Raw genomic sequence first — 11,860 nt, 5'->3', positions numbered from 1 at the left:
TTTCAATTAGTGTAGTTGTGTCATGACTTCTGAGGATCAAAGCTAGCTAGGGTCTTTTTATGGACTGAATGATATGCCAGTCCCTATGTTTTCAACAGTATAATGTGTGATTTTTTCCCCCTACTTTCTGAATGGAGGTGGACAGAAGTTATAAACTGGTTTTATGAAAACTTTTATCGTTATTTGATTATATGAAAGTTAAAAAATTTTCCTTTCTTTTACAACATCACAAATTATTGAGAATTAGATATATCAATATTTTCCAATGCATTAGATTATATTTACAATGACCCAGAATATTTTGGTGCTAAAAAAAAAGTTCCTATTATATAGATTTCATGATCTCTTAAGGAATTATGACCTTCAATTTTTAACCAGTATTATACCCGTGACTATTCAATAAGTATGTTTCTAAGCCTTAAATTCTAGGGTGGGTAGCCTTGTTCCGGTTAGTAGCCAGTCTAGGGTGGGTAGCCTTGCTCCGGTTAGTAGCCAGTCTAGGGTGGGTAGCCTTGCTCCTATTAGTAGCCAGTCTAGGGTGGGTAGCCTTGCTCCGGTTAGTAGCCAGTGTTTTCTACAGTTTTGCTTTGACCAATGGGAAAGATTTTCATACATACAGATTGGACTGAGCAGATTGTATTTCTATTGTAGGAATATACACATGTATATGTAACAATAATTAAAAAGTCAGGAGTTTCGAAGAGACCAAAGGTGGGAGATATGGAAGGGAATAGAATGGGAAAAGATGTAGTTATACTATAATCTCAAAAAAAAAAAAAAAGAAATTATTTTAAAAAGATGTTCTTCTGGAATTCTGATGTAAAGTCTCGTGTTGAAAGACTTTGGATTGTCCAGACATTTGCGCCCTTAGCACCACTGAATGGGCAAGTCTTTAGCAATACAGCTGCTGCTCCTCTCTGTTGCCACTCTCTCCAAACACAGTAGACTGTGAATTTGGGAAATAGAGAGCACCCTGTGTTTATTTGTGGACCCTACACCAGTGATACCTGGTTTTTTTTTTTAAAAAATATTTATTATTTATCATTATACATAAGTACACTGTAGTTGTCTTCAGATGTGCCAGAAGAGGGCATCAGATCTCATTATGGGTAGTTGTGAGCCACCATGTGGTTGCTGGGATTTGAACTCAAGACCTTTGGAAGAGCAGTCAGTGTTCTTACCCACTGAGCCCCGTGATACCTGGTTTTAAACAGTGTTGCAAAAGCACAGAACTTTTGTGATTTTTTTTTTTTTTTTAAAACTAGGGCTGCTTTCATGAAAATGTGTGAGAAATGATGAAATACATAATTAGGATCACTTGGCATTAACTTTTTTTGTTTTGTTTGTTTTGTTTTGTTTTTTTCAAGATAGGGTTTCTTTGTGTAGCCTTGGCTGTCCTGGAACTCACTCTGTAGACCAGGCTGGCCTCGAACTCAGAAATCCACCTGCCTCTGCCTCCCAAGTGCTGGGATTAAAGGCGTGCGCCACCACCGCTCAGCGGCATTAACTTCTGGGTGACTAGTTTAAATGCACATTTTATAAGTCAGCTAAATCTCACTTAATGGAGTTCCTTGGAAATGGTCAAATACACGCATGGCAGCAAGCATGCATGGTCAGGGCTGCAGTTCTGTCCTAGAGGAACTGCTGCTTTGGGAGGTTTCCCTGCATGATTTCTCAGGAAAACTTGCCTAGGGCAGTCCCTGCCCCAAAGCAGCCAGTCACCCTCTGACAACCTTAGTAGCCTCCTAATGCAGAACAGATTTCCTCATGCACCATGTCAGACATTTTAGGGAATAGTGCTGTTCAATAGTATTTTCAACAAGGATTTTGTTACAGTTATTAAACACTTGGCTTATTAGTGATGTGGCTTAAAATTACTCAGTTTTAATCTTCAGTTTATGTTTATGCACATGATTAATAAAAGCCCTATTGGATAAAACATATTTATATAACTTTTTGTTCTGTTTTTATGTGTTTTGTAGTTTGAGGCATGGTCTCACTCTGTAGCCCAGGTAGGCCTCAACTTTCTGGCAATTTTCAGCCTTAGCCTCCCAAGCGTTGAGCTCATGTGTATGAGCCACCACATCTAGCTACACGTATTGATGTTTTTTTGTGTTGTGTTGTTTCCTGAGAGGGTGGAGTGTGGTGTAGCCCCGACTGACCTTGAACTACATATTGAAAGTAACTCTGGAATTGTGATCCTCCTGCCTCTTCTCGAAAGTGCTGGGGTTATCAGCTGCCACACCTGGTTTATATCTTGAGCGAATCAAATCCAGCCATCTGAAATGGGATCTGATGCCCTCTTCTGGTGCGTCTGAAAACAGCTACAGTGTACTCATATAAATATAATAAATAAATCTTTTAAAAAAGAGAGAGAGAGAAAGAAAGGAAAAAGATCCATGTGTGTGTGAGGGGCAGGGAAAGGAGCTTGAAGCACCATGCCTATAGTCAAGAAACAGAAGATGGCTCATTTCCTCTTTTCTACTCAAGTACAGTAATAATTTGAGATACATAAATAAGAGTAGTACCTAAGAAGCAATTACTATGTGTAAAATGTTCCCAAGAATGTAAGACATGTACTGGCTACTTCTTGTGTCACCTTGGCATAAGCTAGAGACATCTGCAAGGAGGGAGCTCAGTTGGAGGCCAGTTGCCTCCAACAGTCTGGCCTTCAGTTGAGAAAATGTGCCTACCAGATTGATTTGTGGGCAAGATTGTAAGAGTTCTTTTCTTTTGTTTTTTGTTTTGTTTTGTTTTGTTTGATTAACGGTTGATGTGTATGGACCTATTCCACTTGGGGTTGTGCTACCCCTGGGTAGGTGGTCTTGGTGGTAGAAGAAGCAGGCTGAGCAGTACAGGAGGGGAAAGCTAGAGGACAGTACTCCTCTATGGCCTCTGCGTCAGTTCCTGCCGTCAGGGCCTGCTCTGACTGCCCCCAGTGGTAGACTGATCTGTAAGACAAAGCAAACCCTCTACTCCCCAAATTAGTTTTAGTCATGACATTTCATAGCAATAGAAACCCTAGCCAAGACATGTTACAAACTCAGCTCTACTCATATACGGGTCCAGATTGTTAGATATATTTATCCAAGTTCATGATTGTAGTCAAATAAAACATGCTCAGTGCAGTGACTGTTGGGGAACTCTGACTTCTTCCTGTTTTGTGTTGTCACTGTACCAAGGATGTGGGCACAGAGACCTTCCTCTTGGTTAGTCAGATAAACACCGAGTTTTGAGGGACAGGGAAAAATTTGACATGTGGATGTAAGGCAGGGGGTAGGGAACATGAGAGACCAGCACAACAGGACTTAAGGTAAGGTTTTGGGAACTGAGTGAATGAGCCGGTAGGTGACTCCAGCTTTGATCGTAGTGTGCTTGGAGAAGCAGTTTTGAGGGGCTGAGTTCAGCATGCACGTGGCCCTGGGCTCGATGCCCAGCAATGTGGAAAGGAAAAGGGAAGAAAAGCACAGCAGTTTTGCCGAGGTCGGCACAAGAGCCCCAGCCTGTGTTACTATGGCGAGGGGTAAGGTTGCATCGTCACGATGATTCTTTACTGAAGGTTAGTGGATGAGAAGAGGGGCACAGAGATGACCAGTCAGGCAAGAGCAAAACTGGAAAGAATAACATGATACTAACAGCGGCTCTTTCCAGCCCCAGATGGCTGCAATAGATAGAGATAATTTGATTCATTTTGGTAAGATTTGGTTGTGGTTAGATTAGACACATCCACATTAGTAAACTTTAGTATGTGAATGGATTCTGCCCCTATTTTTCGATTACTGTAGTATAAACTTTTCTGTGAAATAATCTGCTTACCCTAAAGCTTAAGTTAGAAAGTGTGACAAGGGAGAGATTTGATTACCTCAGAGGTTGCATTTGTAAAATTGTATCTGTTTTGACTTACTTTCAGCCATGGAGCTTAGCTGTAAGTAAATGTAATATTCACAAAAAGAACTAAAAGAAAGGGTTTGCTACATATTAATCCCTAGTATTTATGAAACTTTGGGAAAAGTTAAGAATCATACTCTGTCCTAAAAAAGCAAAACAAGGAGAAAATGATAGTTTAATTGAAGCATTTCCCTTATTGTCTAGGAAAAAACAAAACAAAACAAAGCAAAACAGATTGTTTCTCTGTTTCTCTCCCCATAGTAGCAGCTAGAATCTACTTGGTGAAAGGTGTACATTTAATTGAAAATTCCTTATTTCTCTCCAGAATTCACCTTTCCTTTGAACTTATTCGGTCTGAAGTTTTCTCAACTTCTTGTCTCATCAGATTTATATGTTTAACCAAAAATGTAAACTATCCATACCTTAAGACATCAGCATTGTGTCCTCTGTCCTCTCCATTCAATACTGTCACTGAAAATGTTGGAACCTGAGTTATTCACCCATATGTCCTCAAGTCTTTGCTGAGAAATGTGTATTCTCATTTTTTAGATTGGGTAATATACTGATGTCGCTTCAAGCTTCTTAATGCTATTGCGTAACTCAGTCTCTCTCTCTCTCTCTCTGTCTCTCTCTCTCTCTCTTTCTTTCACTCTGTGTGTGTGTGTGTGTGTGTGTGTGTGTGTGTATGCACTACTTCCATGTGTATACATATGTGTTTGTATGTCTTACCTATCCCATTTTTAATTTGTTCTTGATAACTTATGTGAGAATCAAGAATTAAGGATGTGTGGTAGGGCTGTGTGGTGGTGGTGCAAACCTTTAACCCCAGCAGAGGCAATTGGTCTAGTTCTAGGATAGCCAGGGTTACACAGAGAAACCCTGCCTAGAAAAACAAGCAAACAAACAAACTGATGCTGTGGTAGGCCAAGATGCCCATTCATTACTGGAGGAAAGTTTAGACAAAAGCTGCGAGGAAATTGGCTCGGAACTATGCTATTGATTATTAAACAATGAGGTTGCTGGCAAACAACATTAATGAAATGCTTTTCAAAATACATCTGGTCCTTTAGTGGAAAATTGTTAATTGTCCTTGGCATTTTGTGATTCTCTTTGTTAATAGGGATTGAAAAGAAAGCTCTAGAGCTGATGATCATTTATGTACTTTTGAACTATTCTGAGAGACTACACCGGATGCTAACCATTAGCCAATCAGGAGGTACTACTGTTGGACATGTGGTTGAGATGTCCTATTAAAGTCATGTAAGAACACATTTTATCTGGTCATCATCACATTTTCCTGTGCTACATTAAAAAAACAACCAAATAAAAACATTACTTTTCTCTCTTAAGATATAGAAAGTTATCATCCGTAATACACAAGTAATATTTTTAATATACAATTAGAATAGACCTAAAGCGTTAAGAATATACGAAGAAATGGCATACACTTAATATCTCATTGTTCTGAGAAGCTACTGTGACCATTTGGGAAAACACTCCTCAACTTAAGTATTTTCAGTCAGTTCTTGTTTTCTTAATACATTATCATAGATATAGATATAGATATAGGGTTTTCAACACGGGTTTCTTTATATAGTCCTGGCTGTCCTGGAACTAACTTGAAGACCAGGCTGGCCTCAAATTCAGAGATCTGCCTGCCTCTGCCTCCCAAGTGCTTAGACTAAAGGCGGGCCACCACCAGTACCTTACTGTAAATATTTTTATATATCATCACATCAATAAATGTATTTACTTTTTCAAGGAGATCATTTTGTATGTTATTTATGTTCCTTTTCTATTTCACTTTGTGTCATTAGAAAATAAGATTAGGTTTTATGGACCATTGTACACATATTTTTATTAATTTGACAGGAATTAAAATTAACTCATCATTTTTAGGTGAGAATTTGTTGAAATTTGTTTTAAATTTGTAATTTAGAAGAAAAAGCTATATCAGAGATTTTTATATGACTCTAGACTTTTCTTGTTATTTATTTGCTAGGCTATGCTCTATGACTGAACTGCAGTCCCGCCCCAATTATTTTTGTTGTTGTTGTTGTTGAGCTGACTTCCTGTACTGCTTCCTTTTTTATAATCTTCAAACAAACAAAACCAATGTCTAGAATGATTTCGGCATTCTAGTTGTGTCCTACCACAGATGAAATCAAATGGTTTCATGTGAAAAAGTTGCTGGCACTACCGCTGTAGGCATTGCATGCTTCAAGCAGTTCTGCGCATGGAGCTACATAGCTGTCCCCTCCTTTTTTGTTAACACACAGTTTTGCTATATAGCCCAAACCAGACCTAAATTCAGATACTATGGCCTGTTAAGTGTGAGGCACATTAGTCATAGACAAACACTTAAGACTTTTTGTGTATGGCAAGCTACTTAACCTTTCTATGCCTATTGTAAATATTAACAATTACACCTGGAGTTTATTTGCCTTAATTAAAATAATGAAGTTACTTAGAATACTGCCTGGTATAAAAACATTCAACAAATAATGTTGTGATTGCATTGGTGGGAAGGTTGTACAGTTTTGACCCTGGCAGTATCTTTCCACAGTGATGCTATGTTTAAGTTCACCTACCACCACACACATTTCACTGTAAATGTATGTACGTATGTGATTTTTAAAAATTTCTCTTTGAGGATTTTTCTAGTCTTGTATTTGTTATATTTTTAGTTCTGTTTACACCAACTTTTTCATTGTTGAATTGGTGTACCTTAAGCTCCATATAATTATTCTTTTTATTTCAACAAATTCTCACCTAAAAATGATGAGTTAATTTTAATTCCTTTCAAATTAATAAAAATATGTTTAGCCGGGTGGTGGTGGCTCACACCTTTAATCCCAGCACTTGGGAGACAGAGGCAGGCGGATTTCTGAGTTCGAGGCCAGCCTGGTCTACAGAGTGAGTTCCAGGACAGCCAGGGCTACACAGAGAAAGCCTGTCTCGGAAAAAAAAAAATGTGTAATTGGAAAATTTAAAGAGTAAACAGTAGACTCACATGTTTTTCATTTTAGGACTAGAAATTAGGTTTTAGGTAGGGTGTTGGCCTGCTCTGCATGAGGCCCCAAACTTCAAAATAAAGTAAAATGAATTTTTCACTTAGTTATTTTTAAAGTTTCTTGCTAAGATTGAAGACAGAAGTCCTAGTGTTTACCATGGCAAGTGTGTGTGCAGCTCCTTTACATGCTGTACCAAGGATTCTTGGCTTCCAAGCCCCATCTGTCTATATGTCTGTCTGTGTGTCTGTCTATAGTGCTGTGGATACAAATAGAGGGTTTTGTGGACCATATGTCAGTGTATTGTTATTACAGGATTTAAGATGCTAAGTGTCATTGTTTAATTTGAACATATATATATATATATATATATATATATATATATATATATATATATATATATTGGCTTTTTTGAAACAGGGTTTCTTTGTGTAGCCCTGGCTGTCCTGGAACTCACTCTGTAGACCAGGCTAGCCTTGAACTCAGAAATCCGCCTGCCTCTGCCTCCCAAGTGCTGGGATTAAAGGTGAGCACCACCACCACCTGGCTTGAGTATATATTTTTAACAATGGTTCCTGTATGAAGAATGGGTTTTTAGTAAGGAAGATGCAAGTAGACTTGTAAACAACGAGGAATCTCATTAGGGTCAGATAATGCTCTAAGTTTTATAGATCTCATAGTCTGTCTCAGCTGTGGCTATGTGGAAGCAGTCACCATGAGTACAGGAGAGATTGCTAGATCTTTGCTCTCAGTGACATGGAAGATCAGTGTGGTTGCTATGGTTGTTAGAGGAAAAGTGGATAAATTTCAAATTCATAATAGAAATAAAATAGATCTGATAGGTCAGAAGATGGGCATGTTTCTGTCCCTCTGTACAGAGTATCAGAGTCATGGCTCATGTGTGGGATCAGCTTCATGACTGAAGATTCTATTACATAAACAGTGCTGCATGATTTGTACTCATCCCCCTACCCCACCACCACATTCCTCCCAACCCCCCCACCCCCCGGCCCATTCATTCAGATTTGTGCCATCTTGTACCAGCCAGTCATTTTCCTTCTGGTTGAATTGTGGACTCTTTCTCACGGAGCCACAGGTTCATTTGATCAGATTTTGCTTAATTTTCATTTCAGTACTTACTGCGATTCCCCCCAGTGTACTAGACTGCATCTCCCACAGAATATTTGGAAGGGTAATTTCCAGCAACAAACTGTTCTCTCCTTTCACTGATTTAACTGTCATCAATGCAAAAATATGGTAAAATTAAAATGGCATAAAAATGTGTACAGTGAAATCTAATTCCCTCAGCCTGGACACCAAGTCTCTGGTTCTTTTCCTACAGTTGGCAGTTTCTCAGTTTTTTTCTAGAAACATTGTGCCAACATGCACACAGTAGACTCTACCTCCATCCCCTTATCCTGAGCACAAAGGAGATCCTGCTGGCTGACCACGTCCTTTTCACTTAGCACATTAGCTAACACATATCCACCTCTTTCTTTAAAAAAAGGTGCAGTTAGTTCAAACTTGAATAGTTCGAATTGATGGACATATTGTTTAGTCTTTTGCAGTTGTAATATGCTAATGAGTCTTGTTTATATGCATTTCTATACGTGCATTTCTAGTATACATGCTGTGAAGACTTAAGCAGGGACGTTGTAATAGTATAAAGACAAACGTCATATGAGAGTGATTAGAACAAAGTCAAAGTTTTAAATATGCTGTTCATTGTTTTTAGCCATTTGTTTTTTAGAAAGAATGTATTTTTTTTCCAGTTCCTGCCTGTTCCCCCTGAGAGGAGTGGAATATTTATTTTAGTTCATCTCTTAAACTGTGTACATGTTTTACATAGGGTTAAACAACTTCTATTACATGCATTGCTTATTTGTTGCATACATAGGTTGCTGCTGTTTTCTAAAATAGCCATCACTATTTCTGTTAAAATTTTAGTTGTCTTAGTTGAACCAAGCTTTGATCTTTTGTTTGTTCTTTGGAGTGTCTTGTATTTGGATTAGTTAATCAGACATTGTCTGTCTTTATCTTTCAAATTTTTGCTATCTTTGTTAGAAATCTCGGAGCTTGAACTCCTAGATTGATTATACCCATGGTTTAGTTGATCTACAGACATGGTCTAATACTTTGTTATTATTCTCACATATCTATTTGTCTAGCATAACCTCTTCTCTACACATATTTTCTTTCAAAGGAGTGCTTAATCTTTTGGATAGAAAAGGATACTCTCTGAGTAGATTATTTACTGAGTAATAAATATAAAAGCCAGTGATTTGCTTTTGGATTATTTTCTTATTTTCAGGTCTCTTGAGGTCTCGAATAAATTTTTAAAAGATTTATCAGAAACCTGTAATTTAGCACGGTGTGCATTTAGGCCATGGAGAAAGCTCCCTTGGCAGAGTGCTTGCCATGCATATGTGAGGGCCTGAGCTTGAACACCAGTATCCACTTAAATGCTGGTCCTAGCAGCATGTGTCTGTTACTCCAGAGTGCTCCAGGTTCAGTGAGGGACCCTATCTCAGATGAGGTTACTAAGGTGAATATTTGACATCCAAAGTGTCCTTGTGCTCAAGGGCACCTCTGAAGACACATCCAGCACATGCATAAAACATACATATGTGTGTGAACACACACACACACACACACACACACTTATTCTAAAGCCCTAGCTGACCTGGAATTCTCTCTGCAGCTCAAGCTAGCCTCAGATTTGGGACAGTCTTCCTAAGCCCCTAGATTGCTGGGATAGCAGGTCCGGGCAACACAGGTGGCTTGGGAGTGTTGTTGGTTAGGAGAGGGCCATCTTTTAACTCAGTGTGTAAAACTTACTGGGTTTATTTTATTTATTTATTTATTTATTTATTTATTGCCCCACAAATTCACTCAGATCCACCTGACTACGCTTTCCAAGTGCTGAAATTAAAGGCATGCTCCACCAGTCTAGCTGGTAAATGTTTCTTTCTTTCTTTCTTTCTTTCTTTCTTTCTTTCTTTCTTTCTTTCTTTCTTTCTTTTTTTATATAAGATTTATTTATGTGAGTACATTGTAGCTGTCTTCAGACACACCAGAAGAGGGCATCGGATCTCATTACAGACGGTTGTGAGCCACCATGTGGTTGCTGGGAATTGAACTCATGACCTCTGGAAGAGCAGCCAGTGCTCTTAACCACTGAACCATCTCTCCAGCCCAAAGATGTATTTACTTAGTATACAGTGTTTTACATGTATTTATGCCCACACCCCAGAAGAGGGCACCAGATTTCATTATAGATAGTTACAAGACACCATGTGGTTGCTGGGATTTGAACTCAGGATCTTCAGAAGAGCAGTCAGTGCTGTTAACCAATGAGCCATCTCTACAGCCCTTAAATGTTTCTTTCTTTTTTTTTTTTTTTTTTTTTTTGTCATTCATGACATTTTATTAAGTTCTAGATGATTAAAATATGGACATTAGTCAACAAACCTCTAGTTTAAAACACTCACTGATTTACATTTTCATTACGCACAAATACATTTAAACTGCTTAGTAAGTGAAGCTTCGTGGACATGACCAAGTCTATCCTATTTAAAATAACAACCATTAAAAGATTAAACTAGTGTAAGAATAAATTCTCAGCATAAAAACCTTAAATGTTTCTTAATAAAATTATTTGCCCGTGTATATATTATACCCACAAAGTACTGGTGTTTCCTGTCTGGTAAGATCTTGATGCCACATACTTCCCACAGTCTCTTAGTAGAAACATTTTTGTTTGCTGTTTGACCATTATTTCTGTGCCTGCTACATGATATCTTGGAGTTTTATATATTCAACCTTTTGATTGACTAAACAATTTTAAAATTTTATTATTGTTGTGTGTGTATATACCACAGCACAAATATGAAGGTCAAAGGACAGTGTTCTGGAGTCAGTTCTCTTTCTCCTCATGTGAGCTCCAGGGACTGTGTAGCAAATGCCTTTACCTGCTGAGCCACCTTGTTGGCTATAGAAGAAATACTTGAATGGAAACATTTTTACAACTTCTAGAAAATAATGAACTTATACCACTCTGTGGTTAGTGGAGCTACTAAGGTAAGAGACAGGTAGTGACTGTCTCTTGATCTTCTTCAAAATTGGCATTAGAGTTAAAAAGGAAGGAGCCAGGTGGTGGTGGTGCATACCTTTAATCCTGGTACACTGGAGTTAGGGGCAGGGGCAGGGAGCAGGGGCAGAAGCAGGCAGATCTCTGAGTGTGAGGCCAGCCTGGTCTACAGAAAGATTTCCAAGACAACCAGGTCTACATAGAGAAACTATGTCTTGAAAACAAAACAAGCAAACAAATAAGAATCCCCAAGAAAATGGAAGGCCTTACAGAATCTGTTTTTGGTACTTTGGCTTCCCACAGAGAACTCTTGGAGTGTTAGCAGAGTTTTCACTGTTAGCAATACTCGGAAGAACACAACCAAGGTCTATTCCATTGTAGATAAATGTTTAACAGGTACTGCCCCCAGGAGCTTGGGACTCATTCGCATCATTTGCTCCCAATCCTAAGTTTATGGATACTTTTGCAATAACTTGTTAGCTCCTCATACAACCAGTGAGGAGATGAACCCCAGGACCTCCCACATGATGTGGGAGCATTCCACCTCTGAGTAATACTCCATACCAAACCAGTACATTTTTAATAGTAAAATATTGGTGCATATGAAACAAGGAAGCTAACTGATGATGTTTATTCCTTTTAATCAACATATCTTCCTTCTCTATTGCACCTGATCAGGTTATGCCTACCAGATGTCGGTGTTCAGAAATCGTGTGGTTACATAAAAGAATATTTGATATGTATGCATTTGAACAATAGTATCTGATCATTGATTTCTTCTTTGTACATAAAATCATGTGGGAAAAAGCTTTTTGTGGTGTTTTTGTTTTTTCACAAATCCTGATTATAGTATGTCCTCGGGATTGTTACA

The 11,860-nt window shown here is 38.4% G+C and overlaps 1 protein-coding gene across 21 annotated transcripts in view; it reads left to right on the top strand.

The window, feature by feature from the left end:
- Baz2b (bromodomain adjacent to zinc finger domain 2B) overlaps positions 1–11,860 on the top strand; it is a 308,453-nt gene that overhangs the window by 186,208 nt on the left and 110,385 nt on the right. The gene's annotated exons all lie outside the window — the stretch shown is intronic.

This window comes from Mastomys coucha, unplaced genomic scaffold (assembly GCF_008632895.1).
Source record: "Mastomys coucha isolate ucsf_1 unplaced genomic scaffold, UCSF_Mcou_1 pScaffold15, whole genome shotgun sequence".
Taxonomy (NCBI): Eukaryota; Metazoa; Chordata; class Mammalia; order Rodentia; family Muridae; genus Mastomys; species Mastomys coucha.
Note: the sequence above shows the minus strand (reverse complement) of the source record. Positions and strands in the feature narration are given on the sequence as shown.